The sequence below is a fragment of the Bombyx mori genome, chromosome 17, assembly GCF_030269925.1.
Source record: "Bombyx mori chromosome 17, ASM3026992v2".
Classification (NCBI taxonomy): Eukaryota; Metazoa; Arthropoda; class Insecta; order Lepidoptera; family Bombycidae; genus Bombyx; species Bombyx mori.
The window spans coordinates 13,555,403-13,572,298 of record NC_085123.1 but is presented as its reverse complement, the minus strand read 5'-3'; the positions used below and the strand labels follow the sequence as shown (position 1 = coordinate 13,572,298).

Sequence of the window (16,896 nt, the reverse complement as noted above, 5' to 3'; positions counted from 1 at the left end):
ATCATGCTTACCTACATTAAGCGTACAATTGTTTTTTAAGAAACCAAAACATCATTTATTATTCAGTTGTCGAGCACCAAAAGAAAGAAATGAAATGATTTAACGAAAACAACGGTTAACTAAGCCAATTTTGGTCTAATTGCAAATCTGGATTTCCCCTCTCGCACTACTCAATTGAGAATTAATACGTATCCGAAAAGGATGGAAAAAGTCAATTTCTTATGTCTCGACGCCTTTGAACAGCCCTCAGTGGTCCGGGCGATTGGATCGATGAATAAAAGATTTTGTCAATTTGTGTAATAGCTTCGTTTTAGATTATGCATTCCGCGGTGTAATTGTATCCGATAAAATAAGCGATCGAAAATAAAAACTGATCATTTATATCCGTATATTTTTGGGACAAGTGTGCTTAGAAGATACTCAATACATTTCATTAATAACAACGTTTGAACCAATAAGGTTTCAGCTTTGGAACATTGCCTGTTATACCCCTGTAAGCTCATTGAGTTTCTCGCCGGATCTTCTCAGTAGGTCGCGGTTTCCGATGCGGTGGTAGATTCTGCGAAGCACAGCTCATGCTAGGGCCAGTATGAGCAACACTTTAGGTCACTTGAGCTCACCTACACGTTAGGATTAAGCTGAAATAGCATCTCAAGACTATTAGCATAGGTAAGAAAAAAAAACCCAGTCCACTTTAATCTTAAAACACCGAATAATTCCTGCTATAATGTCGTTACGCTTTCCTTCCTCTAATATAGTTTGATTAGAAGTAACGTTTTCAAGTATCAGTGAATTTCAAAATAATACACCAATTAATGCATAAACTAAACAAAAACCAAACATATTCCACGAACGTAAATTTAATTTGAGAACGCAATACATTTTCAATCTACAAGAAAAAAACGTATCGTTCGAATTCCAAAATAATTAAGATGAATATCTGTGTTCCAAAGTATTTAATGGTTCCACATAACTGTTACTGCTTCCGAGAATAACAAAGTTAACAAAAGTTAAGACATCGACAGTTCAACTTTGACTCGCGTCCTTTATTGAACCTCCTTTGGTGCTTTAATTCGATTAATCTACAAATACATACCTATCTCAAAGTGTACGGTTATCTAAATGGAGCTTAATTTTTTGTATCGATAAATATAATACTGTTAGAGGCGACGCCCTCTTAAGTCAAAAATAATAATTAATATGTCATGGATAACGACTTTAGTAATATTAAGACATTGTTATGATTATTATGATAAAATGTTGTTTTGATAAATATCACAAAAATGTAGGGTAGACACTGTAGCGCCACTGTATAAAATGGCGGTGCGTAAATAGTGTCGCGGGTCGCGGCAGTCTGTCTCAGGCAGTCAAGTCGGTCGGTCGCTCTGTCGGTCTGCCGGTTTCTTAGGTTTAATATTCTGTGTCGATCGTTCCTACCCACTTTTGTATATTTTTTATTTATTTAAATTATTAAGCCGTTGCTAAAAATACATACACTTCATTATCATTTTCTTCTCTTTTTATCAATATTCTATTTTTTACGATTGACTATTGACGAGCTGTAAAATTTTAAGACAGTTTTTTTTAAGAATCGCCATCTAAATTTTATCGTAGCTAGATTTCAATGTATTTAGTGGTTATATAAAAAAAATTATATTTCTTGATAAATCGTATGGTTATTTCATTAAGTGAAGTACCGCAATTCGGATGCAAAAATGCAATGGATCATGAATTTTAATTTAATCACCAACACTATTTTTTTCCACGTGCCAATAAAATTTCCTATAATTTTACTCGACATTATAAATCGCAAAAATAGTAGAAAAGATGTAGGTACTATTAGATCAAAAATATTAAAACGAGTGCCAAAGAGAAGTTGAAACAATAAGACACCGATTGTCACAGAGGCGGCTTTTATCAAAGGACATAGATGCGTGTCTACCGCGGCGTCGTCATTTGACACCGAACTGTAGGGTTGGGACAATAAAGTCCATTGGATTGCACTTATGCAAAAGCCGCTTCGTGGTACCCAAAGGACACCAAATCCGAATTGACATACCGACTGCATCCGTGAATAGACAAATAATTTATCCACGAATACAGAAAATGATTCACAATTTTTTTACCCGGAAATTAGAGAAAATGCCAATAAATAAATCGTAAATTAGGAGCTTTTAATGTGAAGCTTATTATCAGTTATTATCAGTTAGGGCTTGCTCTATAGTCATTCGATTTTCTGTAGGCTATTCGATTTCCAGTCACGCTCATTCACGCTCACTAGTTCTATTCACATTTTTTCACTAAATCACTCCATCTTTCGTATTCTTCTTTCGGTTAATTAGTTAGTATTGCGGTAGGCAGCGGCTTGGCTCTGCCCCTGGCATTGCTGAAGTCCATGGGCGACGGTAACCACTCACCATCAGGTGGGCCGTATGCTCGTCTGCCTACAAGGGCAATAAAAAAAAAAAATATTACCTGAATTACCGAGCTTTTCTCGGTTTTTTTTTTGATAAATTGTGTTTTTTAGAAATTACGTTTAAATACAAATTACATATTGATAAAATGATGAAATATGAATAATATTTTCGATCTTACCGACAGAATAATAAAAAATATGAACTAGTTATTTAAAGAAAATAAAAAAATTATCGATAAAGATGATTATTGAAAACATGAATAAAACAATATTTTCCAAAAATAAATCGTAGCTAGATTGATTTATCGCCCTCGAAATCCCCTATATATGTACTAAATTATATGAAAATCGTTACGTATAAAATACGAACACTTCGTTCGTCTTTCGAAGATAAATTCACGTGCTCTGTCAATCTTCATTTCACACAGAAATAAGTGCTTAATTAAATGAATAAAAAAAAAAAAAAAACAATCTGTTTTAATTTGCATACCGGTTAATGTCAACGCCAATAACGTTGCGTGAAGAGTTCCCGCTGCGCGCTGTCAGCCCATCTCGAATGGGTTCTGAACGGTTAGCGAAAGACAATCGTCTGTCGTGCGCAGACAACCGTGTAATTGTAACCGGAAAATAATGCATAAAACTTAATCGATTATATGTTTTAGACAGGTGAGATGTTTATTATTGAAGAGTTCGTTGTTAGGTTAGCGATTATAGAAAATACTGTTTCTAGATTAATTACTGAAAGATTTTTTCATTGGTGACTTTTTAACGCTAATATGGATAAAACCTTGGACGAGGAAATGAAAAAAAAACGTGTATTATTTTAATTTGTTAAAATACCTACTTATATCTTTATCTCGTAGTTATAGACTTCCTTTTTTTCCTACTTATGCTGATAGCCTTGAGAGGCTATATTAGCGTTACCGGACGAGTTGGTGAGCTCACGGGGGTCAATCCTGGCGAAGTTGCTAACATTGAGCCTAGCAAGAGCAGTGCTTCGCAGAATCTACCAGCGAATCGGAAAAGCGACTCACTGAAAAGATCCGGCGAGAAACTCAGTGGGCTACCTTCTTATTATGTTAAAAAATATATTGAGGGCTTGTTATTTTGTCTTTTTAGATTTAATTATACCTCATCGATCTTCTTTTAATTATTACTGACCAAATTATCAAAACGAAAACATAATATCATAAAACGTTTATTCAATAACCAATATAGAAATGAATACAAAAGACCTGCAATGATTAATATTTAGATGTTGCGATCTCGTGTTTGTTTCATGAATTTATTTAAGTTTTAACAGTAGTGAATTTGACCGCCTACGACTTCTGATAACTACAGAATAAGAAGCAACATGGGCCTAAAGGGATTGGGCCGCCGGTTTATAAGGGGATTCAAAACCTGCAGACATTTAAACTAGTACAAATATATTTTTAAACGTATACGTGCCGCACACATGTTTAAGAACTTTTTCCACAATCAGGGAATGACGTTAATCTATATATTAATACGTGAAGCAAAAACTTTGTATTCCTTTTACGAAAATTGCGCGGACAGAGGAGTATAAAATTTTCCACACTTTTAGAGAATATAGAGAAGAAGTGCACAATGCTAATTTTTTTTTTAAATAATGCTTAAAATATAAATTAAATCAATAAAGAAAACATTACTCACACTACATACCATGTATTTGACGCACACACGCATGCATACTATTTATTGTCAAACTTCACTGAAGAAGTAATTTGTTCTTGACGTCTGTTGTCAAATTGAGAATAGATTAAATATTGTTTGTCTTTGTTAATATTTTTTATAGTGTAGTCTTGGCGAAATTTGTGATTATAGAAGTACAAAATACAATCATAATAGTGTACAAACTTACAATTCCAATTAATTATAGTCGAATTTCGACTACTGCGGGACCTCTAGTAAAAATAAATCCGCAGTTTCTTTAATTACATTTGACAACTTACGGTTTAAGTAAATTAAATTAGCCTTGCACGAGTATTGTAAGCTACAAACTTATTGCATGTTTGCCTTGAAACACTTATGCTCTCCGATTTAAAGAACGCAATACCCGTTACGCAACAAAGCATCACCAACCTCACTGTTCCACGGTGGCTGCATTCACGTTTCTATAGACTTGTGTAGTGTGTAAGTTCAGTATAATAAAAGTCGTGGTGCAGAAAAAAAAACCGTTTTTTTATCTTTCTTGTACCCCGATGGTGTAGTGTGTAAGTTCAGTATAATAAAAGTCGTCGTACAGACAATACGTGTTTCAATTAACAATCTCTACTCCCCACACCTCACTTCTCTACCCTTATTTATGTCTCTACCCAGCTAGAGCCATAAATAACATCTCTAACTTCCTTGCATCGTGTTTTCTCCGCGCTATGGGTCGTGACCTTTACGGGACACTTTTGTTCGGACTATGTTCCTCCATTCATTCCTGTCTTTTGCGCAGTGGATATCGACATTGATGTAGGAGTCCAGCGTCGTCTTAATTCGATCGGACCAGCGCTTGGGAATACGCTCCATTGGCCTCTTTGACCACTTTGCCGGTAATGAGTAATTTTTCGAGATTGTCATCCTTCTTCTTCGCAACGTGAACGAAAAACTCGAAAACCCGTCGTAGGCACGCGGTGAAGAGTCTTGTCGAGACGCCTAGCTCTCTCTGTAATCTCTAACTTCTTCTTCTTTTTCTCCACCTTATCCACTAGGTGGAGTCGGCACAGCTAATTTTTCTCTTCCATTCTCTTCTATCAGCCTTCATCTCAACACTCACTCCTCTCTCTCTCATATCGTCATTCACACACTCCATCCATGTCTTCTTCGGTCGGCCTCTTCCCCCTCTACCTTGCACTACCATTTCCATACATCTCTTAGTCACATGCATCTTCTCTCTACGCATCACATGTCCATACGCTAACCGTCCGCTCCTTAATTTGTTGCTTACCGGGGCCACTCTCTAATCTCTAACTTAATAAGTACAAAAAATATAAGCAATACAAAATCAAAACATAAAACGAAATCTTATGAAAACGCATCATCCCGAGATGGAAGGTGGAAAAGTTGATTTTCAACAAATACACGAGTGCTCCGCGACGAATAGACAAGACTGAAAGCAATCACGGTAATCATATTGCGACGACATAGGAATAGAGTGGTTTACTGTGTACACACATGCCTGCTAAAACTCCACGTGTATTCCGAGTTTATGGAAAGTGATATATATATATATATATATATATTTTAAAATTTAATACTTATGTTGCTTAAGCAGACTTGCGTTTGGGGTAGCCACAACAAATACGTTCGTTCGTTCTGTTATGCTGACGTCTAGTTGTTTAGTTTTCTCACTGGAACGCATCAAAAAATTAGCCAAATTCGTAATTTCGATAGCATTCCACCAGAGTCATATTATTTTTTCTACTGAAAAAGAGAGAGTTTCATTAAAGAGTTTTCGACTCCATTCACGTTTCAAAAGAATTCAGGTTGATTACAAACATTCAACGTTCGCATGTTATTAGTTTAGAACGTGTAATAAATAGTTTATTTCCGACAGATTCAGATACTCACAAGCTTGTCAGTAATTCCACCGTTTATTTGTGATTTGATGCAAAGAGAAAAGCGGTAACGCCTAATTGCAATGTGGTTTGAAATACAAATTTAAATTAAGATTTCGTTGGGTTCTATGTTGGGTATTTTAAATCGAGGATCTATAACTGTTTTTTTTTTTATTACGTCTTAATCCTATATTCTCGGTAACGACTTGGACTTGAGATAGACATAGCAGTACCAAAATCTTGATCAGTAGAATTAATTTTGGATTGCAATGCGGTGATACATCAACGGGTCTTCAATCAACTTTATTAGTGACTAGCGACCCGCCCTCGCTTCGCTTCGGAAACATTAAATTTTATTATTGATAGCCGAATCCCGCAATGTTACCCGCGGTTATTGTCGTACCGAAGGTAACGCCGCGGGGCGAAGCTAGTCTAAAAGAAGTTTAAGCTTAATTTACTCTTTATATCATCAGCTACCTATCAGTGAGTCTCTTCAAAATCGGTTCAGCCGTTCCAGAGATTAGCCGGAACAAATAGACAGACAGACAAAAAAGATGTGCAAAAAGTGGTACGGTCTTCATCCCCCAATGACACAACATAGACAGGTAGGTGTATAAAGCATCTTTATTAACAGATCGAAATGGGATAAAAATAAATAACTGAAACCCTTATCCATCAGCAAGAACAACTACAACAGTAATTGTACTGATTTAAGAAGCTTAGCTGTTGCTTGCTGGTAATGGCAACTAAAGGGACCGCCTTAGGAAAAGAGAACAAGTAAAATAACAAGATGTATCTGTGTAGCTATCAATAATTCAACACTATTAATCCATATTATCGTATGTTGACTTCAATGGGGGAATATGACCAGCAATTTCAACAATAAAAGAGTCCAAGAACACAATACTTCAATCTGCTACCTCATTACACGTGAAGACCAGACACTATTGTCCACAGATTTCATTTTATGAAGCTTCTTGCAGATATCCACCTTTATACTCTTTATAACGCGCATGTACATATATTGTTGCTTAGTCTCTCAGATTTTCTATTGAAATATTACAGCGTTCTTATGTTTAGATTATTCGTAATAGCATTCTAAGATTCAACATCTAAGTGTTATTTTTATCAGCTATTCAACTATCGCCAATGACACGATTATTGTCAAACAAAATATTTGCGCGATCACTATATTTTTATTTTATAGTTTCCGTTGCCCATGTCATAAAATAATGTCAGTACATTCATAAACAGACTAGCAGACAGCGCACACTTTTGCAGGTTCCGCGAAATATATAAAATTACTACAATACCAAGAAAGAGTAACGAAAAACAGAGTCGTCTCAATAAAAAAAGATTTAAAGGAGCCAATAATTCGAACGGCGACACACTAAATTGAATTTAATATAAAACGACCACCCCGACGTGTGAGCACAGTTAGCTAATATATATTGCTCAGAGTCTGGCACCGGCGCAGAGTTAAATAAAGCAATTATTGTATCACAGTCCGTCATCAATCAGCCGGTCGTACGGGCGAGTCACACAATCCGTCAATGGCGATTAACGGCCGCCAGTCGACGTGCGTTTTTTTTTTTTTCGTGTTTTTCCATTGTTATTTTATATTTAGAGTAATTAATGCGTCTCGAGAGGGCGCCGGATAAGGGAACCACTCGGTTTACAGAGTTAATTACAGCAGCATTAATCTTCGAAATAAAAGAATAAGGCCCGTTAATTCATGTTAAAACCTTCCGTGCCGTAAAAGAGACTTCTATTGAGAAATGATATTAAGGTGGAACGATGTTCAACAGTATACAATATCTATTCTTCACGCCTCTTGTGCGAAAGTTGGGAAAAGCTAGACACTAACCCAGTAAAATATTTACAGTCTGTCCCAAGCTTACACAATCCATGTAGATATTGCTTTTATAACCACGTCATATTTACTGTCACGGATGACTTGCGTTTAGCCCACATGTTCATTATTTTAGCGAAAATGAACGAAAAAAATAATTAAATGACATGCATGGCACTCTCCGAAACGCACCACGATTTTGTATCAGAAACAGATGCGCTGGCTGTCCCGATACGGCATACCATTGGGATAATTAACTTTCGAAGGATTATTTGAAATATTAAAAACTAGCGGCCGCCCCGGCTCCGCTCGGGTCTTTAACAAAAATTTCAACGATATGTGATGTTGTTTTATTTTTTTTAATAAAAGAACACTTATTGCGTAACTATAATAGTTAGACATGTGATGTCGCTGTCACTGTTTCCTAAATAATAATGTGTTCTACAAAGTCGTAGTACATTATTTTATTCTATCATCAATAGTTTTCGCAGGGCACGCGATGTAAAGAATATTTTAGGTATTTTTTTTACACCTTGGGTTACATTATTGGAGTTTTAGTAAGGATCGCTAATTTTTTTCAAAAAAGATTATAGCCTATGTTACTCGGGAATAGTGTAGCTTCCAAACAGTGAAAGAATTTTTCAAATCGGTTCAGTAGTTTCGGAGCCTATTCAATACAAACAAAAAAACAAATCTTTCCTCTTTATAATACATAATTTTCCTATTACTATGTCTTCTTTTTTGGGTGTACATAAATAAATAAATAAATAAAATATAAATAATATTAGTATAGAAAATCAAGGGCACATTGGGATTTAAAGTATAATATTAAATATCCTGTATGTAGTTTGAAATAAACAAACTTAAACCAACAAACCCGCAAAATTATAATTTGCGTAATTACTGGTGGTAGGACCTCTTGGGAGTCCACACGGGTAGGAACCACCACCCCGCCTATTTCCGCCGTCAAGCAGTAATACGTTTCGGTTCGAAGGGTGGGGTAGCCGTTGTAACTATACCGAGACCTTGGAACTTATATCTCGAGGTGGGTGGCGCATTTACGTTGTAGATGTCTATGGGTTCCAGTAACCACTTAACATCAGGTGGGCTGTGAGCTCATCCATCCATCTAAGCTATAAAAAAAAAATACATATTTTAGATTTTATCGTCGTTCGTCACTCAATGAATTTATTCCTTTAATGAATTGATATGATCAATCGTTGGTAATGAATTAACAACGTGATACAGAATGAATGATATCAGTAATTGAGAAATAGTGTAGCGTTTGCCTTTGCATGTTGTTTTTAGGCCGAAAAAAAGATTCATAATACTCATTCATATTAAGGTTACCTAATATTGTCGTATTGGAGGATAAAAATTCTGGTAGTTGTTCCCAAGTTTACATATTATTATGATCCTCAACTCAAGTTTACTTTTATTGCTTACCTTAAGCTGGTGAGGTTGGGCTCACGACTCACCCTTAGGTGTGTACCGGAGCCCATAGACATCAACATCTTAAATACCGACAACCACCTTTAGACATGACTTCTAAGTCTCATTTTTTTTGTACAACGTTTGTCCCATCCTTCAAACCATTTTAGTACTATTTCATGGCAGAAATAAAGAAAAATAAAATTCAGAGAAAGTTTAAGTATAATGTATAATAATAAGTTAGCGTTAGAGTATTATTGATTACCATTTTATATCTCTTTATAACGGATATATCTTTTACTTAAATGCTACTTAAGTACCTTTTTTTTCAACTTCAAGTCACCACAAACTTTACAGACGGCACTTACACAATTTTCTTACGAAATCCAATTCAAATACGATCACGCTAATTAATAATTAAACCGAATTCTCAACATTAAAAACGAACTATAAAAAAAACTCAAACGTATTAAATTTATCCATAGTAGATATTTCAGGCGATCCTTGGGGAGGAGCTTGTCCCAATAAATTTACGTCTCGCGGCTGGCTGCTGCTAATTATAATATTCAATATTTTCATGTTTTTATTCGTATCGAATAAGAAACAAATCTCGTGCGTTAATAATTAAATACGTTATACTTCTTTTTTCATATAACGACCCATTAATTTACGAGCTATCGCCGAAAGTCTGTAGCCCCTGAACTGGCCGACGGAAATATATTGTCGCAGGACATCGCGTATGTCGTCGGTTTTACTGTCACAATTAATGTGTTTTATATTGTCTGCGCACAAAGTTTTCAACAAATAGTTTTATGTGCGTTAACACCGTTTAAATATTTTATGTGTATCCAACTGATTTGACTGTGTGATGTTTTTAAAAATCGTATTAATAATTTTAGAAAATTTGGCGAATTAAACGTTATGAAAATGTTTTTGTGAATTTAGTTACTAGCTAACTTTACGGATGTTTCAGGTAAGAATTTTTTCTACGGATCATTGGCTTTCTCCTGGGCCTTTCCACTGTACCTAATATGTCATGTATGTTTTTCTGCAGATGAGGTTTAAAGAGCCCTTGACAACAGTGTATGGTTTGGCCGGGCTTCTGGCATTGTGTCTATTATCCATTAGCAACGCACACAAGTTCCCTGCCTTCGACTGTAATGGAAATGCATCTTATTAACAATGTTTCAACAGAATCATAACACAGTTGACGAAATTTTTGCGTATGCGGATTCTTCTAAGACTTAGACCCAGTTGAAACTATAGTAGTAAAGCCCATGATTAGAATTGGGCAGAAAACAGCCCTGCTCGGACTTCGATGGCAACAAAATCTAACAAAACCTATACAAACACTGCTCAAAGAATTTTCAAATTTACCACCATAATTAACATTGGTCGCCAACAGAAGAAACTATTATGAGCACAACAAATTTTCGTAATCGCGTTACATGACATAACATCTCAACCAAAAAAAAAACGTTGACGATAAATAAGTCAGTACAAAAACAAGACGAGAGATTGAAAAGAAATGGAAAACGAAATGAAATGTAGACAGATTTGCGAGGTGATTGAATGAGAGACGCAGCTGGCGATATAGCTGGCTGGTCGGAACGTAAAAAAAAAATGTAATTCCACGGATACAATTTAGTATTTAAACTCTATTTAAAATGAATGACGAATGCGCATTATTCGGAGCGAGTCACGAAAAACACGAAATGAACTTCGTTCGTTCCGAATTTCGAAAATTCATAGTTCGTTCTCCTCTTTTGTGATTGTTTTATAAAATGATCTCAAAAAAATTAAAAAATAACAATAAAGTCCAACAAAGGTAATGTTCAAGAATTTCAGTAAAGTGTTTAACTTTCGAAAGATTCTAACAAATTTAGTTAGTGAAAATTAAAAGAGTATTTTTAATGATTTTACAAAAATGCTCTAACGTAAATTAAAACTTCTACACCTTCGTACTTTTCGTGACATCTTGTCGCTTCTGTCGAACGCGCCTTTTGCTCATTTCACTACTTATAGTTACAAGTTTTTTACATTACTTATCTTAATATAGGTAAAAATAAATTTGCATTGCGTTTGTAAATCAAGATTACGTAATTAAGGTAAGGTACTTTTATGTTATGCATACTTTGTAATTACGAAAGTCGATTTATGAATCAATAATAAAAGTAAAACAAACCTTTTCATGACAGAAATTTTAACGTAGCTAGATTTTTTTTGAAATGACCATATTAACATAGAAACCGACGGCATACACATTTAATTGGTGAGAATATTCAATTTCTACGGTCGAGTGAATCGTAAGAAAAGTAAGTAAGGTGCTTTATGAAACACTCAATGTAACACATTACACGTGTTCCATTCAGATTCGTTCATGTAGCACGTGCTTTACATCGATGATGTGCGTCGCCGCTAACACATCATTACGGATCCTCCCGATCCATTAACGGTGCTTTTAGGTACCTAAAGCACCGGTCACCGTCCTCGACGAGTAAATTAATCCATAGACACAGTCCACTGAGTTTCTCGCCGGATCTTCTCAGTGGGTCGCGTTTCCGATCCGGTGGTAGATTCTGCGAAGCACGGCTCTTGCTAGGGCCAGTGTTAGCAACACCTCCGGTTTGAACCCCGAGAGCTCACCTACACGCTAAGGTAAGACTGATATAGCCTCTCAAAGCTATCAACATAGCAAAAAAAAAGACGTTAGTGGGCACAGAATCAGCAGAGGACCGCAAAACTAGACGCGCGGATTACATTCATACCACTAAATACATACTAGTACTATTCGTACTAGCTTCGCATATTTACTGGCGTTTAATCGAGAACCAGCAGCGTCCCGTCTCGCGTACTCGTGAGACTAGCCTTGCGTCTCACAACAGCACTCCGCTTTCATCCTCTGCCGGCATTATAGCCTCTAATGTCACTTAATTTACCGTCTAGGGCTCACGTGAATCACGCTCGCGAGTTTCATATAAAAAAATTTGCGGTCTTTTTTTTTCTTGAACATTGAAACCGGCATTTTTATGTTTGCGTAGTACGACGCTCTTTACGGTGTAAACGGGTAGAAGTAATTAGATTGAGATCGCTAGTTTTGGAGCGTGACGTGAAATTCAATGTTTTTTCTTTTTTTTTTTAACGTTCGCAATGTTTACATTTATTATTACTATTATTATTATTTGGGGCACACTATTAATGCATCGTTTACTAGTAAAAAGCTGTAAGAGGTTGCATGACTTTTATATACAACGATTCGACAGAATAATGCAGGACAGTACTTGGATTGATGATTGGAAGAAGTATATTATTATTCTAGAGTGCAATAGTTTTGATTTTAATATACCTAGTGTCAAAATAATCTGATAATTATTATTTTCACAACAATGTCAATCTTGTATTATTACTATCGTCATTTATTACATCGACAGTGCGTTTCCAGAGGTCTTTTTTGCCACGTACCATCCGGCTGCGGAATGAGCTCCCACGGTGTTTTCCGAGCGCTATGACATATTCTTGTTCAAACGAGGCTTGTGGAGAGTATTAAGCGGTAGGCAGCGGCTTGGCTCTGCTCCTGGCATTGCTGAAGTCCGTGGGCGACGGTAACCACTCACCATCAGGTGGGCCGTATGCTCGCCTACAAGGGAAATAAAAAAATATATTTTTTCCTAACATTCTTGCAGTTTCCGCCGTTCAAATGAACACACCCAAAATAAGCTTACGTGGGAAACTAGCAAACAATTATTTTTATGGTATATTCGTCGAGAATACTTCCTTCATTTTTAATATCGTTTCCCGAACTACGCGGTCAGCATCGAAAACAAAAACGTACAATTTTAGCTCTTAAGGCTTGTACGATAGAGGAGCAAATCGCAAAAAAGCCGCACTAATCATTATATTATAGATTGGTCACAATAGAAATAAATGGACGTGTAACAGGTGTATACATCGTTATCGCAATGAAACGTTATTTTGATTGAAAGAAAATAAAACCTAGCAGTTTTTGAAGATTTAATTGTAGCGATTATTGTAGTAAAATATGTTCTACTACGTTACACATTGTGGCGGGTAGCCATCATACAACCAAAGAGATTTGAGAGATGCCTGAATCTCGCTAACGACATTTTCAAGAAAAACTTGCATATATACCAGCTCCGAACAACAACATTCTTCCTTCACGTCCTTACGGATCCATCAGATCCAATAACCTTTGCATTAGATGCCTTCAGCTCTAATACTAGGGGCAGGCTTAGGGACCCCGGTAACCGTACTCGTCGAACTCGACAAAGAGGTCGACGTGCAACCTAACCCATGTATCAGCCCGCTGAGTTTCTCGCCGGATCTTCTCAGCGGGTCGCGATTCCGATCCGGTAGTAGATTCATTCGCGAAACAATTGCTCTTGAGTTGTTAGGTCTCCTTCGGAGGCGCTCGGGCAGTTGTTAGCAAATCCCACCCCTCTTGGCTGAGCCTTTGCTCGCCCACCTGTCCTGGTGAAACTGGAAAGGCCTTCGGGCCACCAGTAAACTTTCAATCATAAAAAAAAAAAAAAAAAAAAAAAAACATTCTTCCGGTCATCGTTCTCGTCGAACCCGTCGTTTGCGACGAAGGGCACGGCGAGTAAATTAACCCACAGACACAGCCCACTGAGTTTCTCGCCGGATCTTCTCAGTGGGTCGCGTTTCCGATCCGGTGGTAGATTCTGCGAAGCACGGCTCTTGCTAGGGTCAGTGTTAGCAACGTCGTCAAATTTGAGGCCCGTGAGCTCACCTACTAGACCAGTGACGCTGACAGGATCTCTGTAGACCAGAGCTCATCAGCTCAAGTAGGAAAAAAACCACTACGCTTACCACTAATACCATTTACAGTTTTATTATTCGACCTCTTCACATTTTAGGATTATTGGATTCATAATTGTTTTTGATTTTTTCAAGATATTATCTATATGTCTGTTTAGTTTCGACGAGACGTAAGACAGTTATTACAAAAAAAAAACTTTTATACTACACCATAACAAGCTTTTATACTATACTAGAGGTCCCGTAGTAGTCGAAATTCGACTATAATTAATTGGAATTGTAAGTTTGTACACTATTATGATTGTATTTTATACTTCTATAATCACAAATTTCGCCAAGACTACACTATAAAAAATATTAACAAAGACAAACAATATTTAATCTATTCTCATTTGACAACAGACGTCAAGAACAAAAGTTTGACAATAAATAGTATGCATGAGTTTGTGCGTCAAATACATGGCATGTAGTGTGTGTAATGTTTTCTTTATTGATTTAATGTATCTCTTAGGCATTCTTTTAAAAAAATATTAGCATTGTGCACTTCTTCTCTATATTCTCTATAAGTGTGGAAAATTTCATACTCCTCCGTCCGCGCAATTTTCGTAAAAAGGGATACAAAGTTTTTGCTTCACGTATTAATATATAGATTTTAGAGATTCGCTGTGGGTTTCGGGATAATAGAAACACTGCCAGTCCTTTTGATTCTATATTGAAACACACAATTATCTTTGGATTAAGAATTGATTACACAGGATTGATTTTATAATTCTGAATATGTATCAACTGCAGAAAAATGACATTGAAGTTCTATCTCTCGGAAGAAGTGAATTACGAATTGTATAGTGCTCAGTAAGTGTTCTAGGTGTTAACAGAGTTTTAATACTTCGGAGCAAGTTTTATTTATCCCGAACCACAGCGCGTAAAAATACTATAACAGGCTTTCTGGATACGCCTGAACCAACGTTATAATGTCTGCTTCAGCTTACCTCAAATCCTAGCTGAATGGTGCCGGAAAAGAGGAGGTTAACATCCTGAAATGACAAGAAACAAAAGTTTAATCAGTATATTCTGTAATCTTCTTAGTTTAGTGCAGAGTAAAGCTATTTTCAGTAACAAGTCAACAGTAATGCGTTTCGATTTGAAGAGTGATACACCCGTTGCACTATAAAAACGAGATTTATGTAGTCTCAATGTCGGGGCGGTATTTACGTTGTTGATGTCCATGGGCATCGGTGACCTTCTAACCCGAGGTGGGCCGTGAATTCGTCCAACTATGTAAGCAATATAACAAAAAATCCATAACAGTGAAACACGACAACCCGTTCAGACTAATGCTAAATATGTATATTACGTTTATAAATTTTTTTTAAAGGGATTTTATGACCTGGTAACTGAGACCTTTAAGTCATGTCTTATTTTAATTTATATTAATTTTTTTATGAAAAACGATATTATGAGTGAAATGAAATGAAGATGATTAATTTGAGACATTAATCAACTGGGATGAAATTAAATGATATGAAATGGGATGAAATATAATCTCAGTAAAATGGTGGTCATTTACTAAGATTATTTCAATGGACTTTTTGGAGGATCCCGAGAAGTTACGTCCAGCGGCTTTGTTTCATTTTCCCACATTTGTGCACTTTCACAGATATTGAACAGTTAATAAACCACCATTATTACACATTTAAACCCGAAGAAACACTAAATAGACAAAATAAAACAAATCACACAACTTCACTCCTCGCGTTCCCGCCAAAAAGTCCTTACGTTTATAAAACACGTATTTGTTAGAAATACCCGCGCCACAAGAAATAAACGCTCACGGTAGTGACAATATTATCCCCTGCAATTCTAACGATAACAAAGTTTTAACGCCACGTGATAAAAGACAGATAGTGCATAGATCGTAAACAAATCAAACAAATTCACTAGTGGTAGGGCATTTTATAAGATAGCACTTTATAATGAGACTTTTTGGCGGGAACGCGAGGAGCGTAGTTGTGTGAATCGCTTTATTTTGTCTATTTAGTGTTTCTTCAACTTTAAATGTGTAATAACGGTGGTTTATTAACTGTTTAATTTCTGTGAAAGTGCAAAAATGTGGGAAAATGAAATAAAGCCGCTGGACGTAGCTTCTCGGGATCTTTCAAAAAGTCCACTGAAAAAGTCTCAGTTGATAACCATCATTTTACTGAGATTATATTTCATCTCATATCATCTCATTTCATTTAATTTCATACCAATTGATTAATGTTCCAAATTAATCAACTTCATTTAATTATTTTTTTATTGCTTTGTTGTGTTGACGAGCTCATAACCCACCTGGTGTTAAGTGGTTACTGGAGCCCATAGACATCTACAAAGTAAATGCGCTACCCACCTTGAGATATAAGTTTTAAGGTCTCAAAGAATAGTTACACCGGCTGCCCCACCCTTCAAACCGAAACGCATTACTGCTTCACGGCAGAAATAGGCAGGGTGGTGGTACCTACCCGCGCGGACTTACAGGTCCTACCACCAGTAATTTCACTTCATATTATCATTTTTCATTAAAAAAGATATAAAAGATTAGGCTGTATATTATGATACCTTTGCCTTTCCAGTTGGAAAAATAAAATTACCATTACTACAGCAATTTATAAGATAGCATTTTATATGACAGTACTACACTTAGATAGCATCGTCCTGTCCATTTTTGCCGGGAAACAATAATTCGTTCTGATTCGATTTGATTTCTCACACAAAAGAAAAGAGAAAAAAAACAACCTAAATCTTTAGGTTTGTATTTAAAATGTTTGAATTATTATTAGCTAGAAGTGATAGAA

General features: G+C 36.2%; 1 protein-coding gene across 2 annotated transcripts in view; it reads right to left on the bottom strand.

Annotated features, from left to right (window-relative positions):
• The window catches only part of LOC101739893 (axin), a 129,607-nt gene that overhangs the window by 46,280 nt on the left and 66,431 nt on the right, over positions 1 to 16,896 (bottom strand). For both annotated transcript variants that reach the window (XM_012695811.4, XM_021352163.3), the window contains exon 2: positions 15,052 to 15,096. The gene's annotated coding sequence lies outside the window, so the exon portion shown is untranslated. The remainder of the gene's footprint in view (positions 1 to 15,051; positions 15,097 to 16,896) is intronic.